Below are 2,662 nucleotides of genomic sequence, written 5' to 3' on the forward strand. Positions count from 1 at the left end.
GAAGTCAGGGAGACGGGGGGCACTCGTCCTTGACTGTCCACCAAGAGGCTTGGTCAATTGTCTGACTCTAAAGGACTTCTGGGGACCTACTGCAGAAAAGGACAGCTCCTAAATCAGATTTATCTGGTTTGGGCACAGAAAGTCCACATCCTGGGAAACTCTTTAGTCCCAGCACAATTGGTCACCCAACAACGGACAGGATGGTGGGCAGAGCTGGCCAATGAAAATTCCCCCAAGGACAATGGTCACAAGACTTTTAATAATAGGGATGTTTAACATTTCATTTTAAGATATCTGCTGTGCTGAACTGGAACGTAATGTCTCCTCTGCTTGCTCCAAACCTTCAAATAGTTACTTCTACACTCGGCCTTGGACGGGCGGGGGGTGGGGGGGAGCAGGCACTAGAATATGCTTCCAGTGAATTAAACTAAACTAACTAAATGTGAACTAAATCCATTGAGCTAAATCTCAGAGGGACTCGGTGTCTTGTCAAAAGCCACACAGATAGTAAGTAGCAGAGGCAGGGTTAAAAGTAAAGTCTGTCTGATTCAATACCTGTGCTTTTCCCCCACCCTTGACCTGCTCTGGGATGTCCTAATACTGCCCAGGGCCCAGACACTCCGTTCTGTGGGTGGGAGCTCCCAGATAGCTTCAGGAGGGCTCTGCAGGCCCAGCTCACAAAGGTTAGCAAATATGAGGTGGAGTGTGTGTGTGTGTGTGTGTGTGTGTGTGAGAGAGAGAGAGAGAGACAGAGAGACAGAGGGGGGCGGGAGAGGGAGGGGGAAAGGAGGGAGAAGAAGAGAGAGGAAGAGAAGAAGGGGAGAGGGGGAAAGGGAGAGAGAGATTTAGTTTATAAAACCCTGCAGGACCCAGCCTGGTACAAGCTGCCCCAGGGCTGGAGTGCTTATGTAACAGGTAGAGAGAAGGGTTTGCAAAAACCAAACAGACCGTCTTTTAGTTATGCTGACCCCAACCATGACCCAGCCTCCAGGAGGACAGGACAGACGCTAGGGGGAGCATGGGGCCTCAGGCTCTGCCTACAGTCTTCCCCTGCCTGGTCCCGATCCTTAGGAGGGGTTCTGGGAGGGGCTGGGCCAGGCCTCCAACTCTCCATCCTCCTCTTCACCCCGTCTCCTCCTATCTGGGCCTTCAGAGCCTGCACACTCTGAGCCCTGCCCGCCTCTCTCACCCACATCTTGTACCACTCCTCACCAAGTTCCAGCCTTTTATCTGTTCCTCAAACCATCCAAACTCATTCCCATCTTGGACTTCTGTCCTAGCTGTTTCCTCTGCATGAAATACTCTCCCCATCTTCATGTGGCTGACCCTCCTCATTATCCAGGCCTCAGCCCAAATATCATCTCTTCCAAAAGACCTTTCGAGGCCACCCAATCTAAAGGAGCTCTGTATTCATTTGCTTACCATCTGTTTGAATGTATTATAACTTCTTGTTTCCTGTTTGTTTATTATCTGTCTCTTCCTGCCTTAGTTTAAGACATTTCATGATCCAGGCCTGGCTTTCTGTGGACTTCATTGTTCACCCCTGATTGCTTCTGCAGACCCATGGACTTCCTGGTCTCTCTGGGTTCCCAGCCTTTTCACACGTTGTCTTTTCTACCTGGAGGCCTGCTCTTCACCTCACCTCCTGCTTCACCCCTCTCCTGGCTATATCAGACATACAAATATTTCCTGACCCTGTAAATCAAGTTCATTCTTTTTCCCTAAGTCAGTCCATCAGAATTCTTGGTGCCCTGAAATTCAGGTGAAGTCATCACGCACGGAGGGCAGAGACTGAGTCTGCTTTGTTCACTGTTGTCCCACAAGCCTAGCACTGGACGTGTCGCATGGTAGGGTGAATGAGCAAATGAAAGTCTGCTGCATTGACGGCACTGGAAGAACTTAGCTACTGCTGCTGGCGGGCTGTCACATGGAGAGTTTCCAGGGAGACAGGTCCCATCCTGAGTTTTCTTGAACTAAATTGAGAGCTGGGGCCAGGGAGAGCTTGAAGTAAACAGATCCCAATGCTGCTGGCTGTATCATCAGTCTGTAGTTAGGCTAAGGGGAAGAGTAAGAGTGTTCCAGGGAGAGGAACACAGGGGCCGGAGGCCCAGAAGGAGTGAGCGGGAAGCTGCTGGGGAAACTATAAGTCATTCTTCCTGGATTGCACAGGACTAAGGGGGAGGCAAGAAATGAGGCCAAATCACAAAGGGCAGCATAAGCCTCGCTAAGGTGGTGAGCTTGAGCCTAAAGGTATTGGGAGATTACTAAAGCATCTTCAGTAGGCAGTGAAATGGTCAGATCTACATCTAAACAAAAATCACAGCAGCTACAGTCTGCATCTGGGGATGGAGAGCTCCATCCTCAACCTCAATCCTTGCGTTCTCTCCTGGGTTCACCCGCACTGTATTCTAGCTCTCGCTCTTAATGAATTCCTTTCTAAATGGATACAGGGTGCAAAGGCTTCAGCAGAGATCTTCCTTCTTAACCTCCATGGTGGGTTGAAGGGCGGCCCCCCAAAAGATACAGTCACATCCAAATCCCTGGAACATGTGAATGTAACTGTATTTGGAAAAAGGGTCTTTGCAGGTGTAATTAAATTAAGGGTCTTCAGATGAGATTGTTTTGTATTACTTAGATGAGGCTTAAATCCAGTGATGTATCC

This window comes from Pteropus alecto, unplaced genomic scaffold (assembly GCF_000325575.1).
Source record: "Pteropus alecto unplaced genomic scaffold, ASM32557v1 scaffold276, whole genome shotgun sequence".
NCBI classification, from domain to species: Eukaryota; Metazoa; Chordata; class Mammalia; order Chiroptera; family Pteropodidae; genus Pteropus; species Pteropus alecto.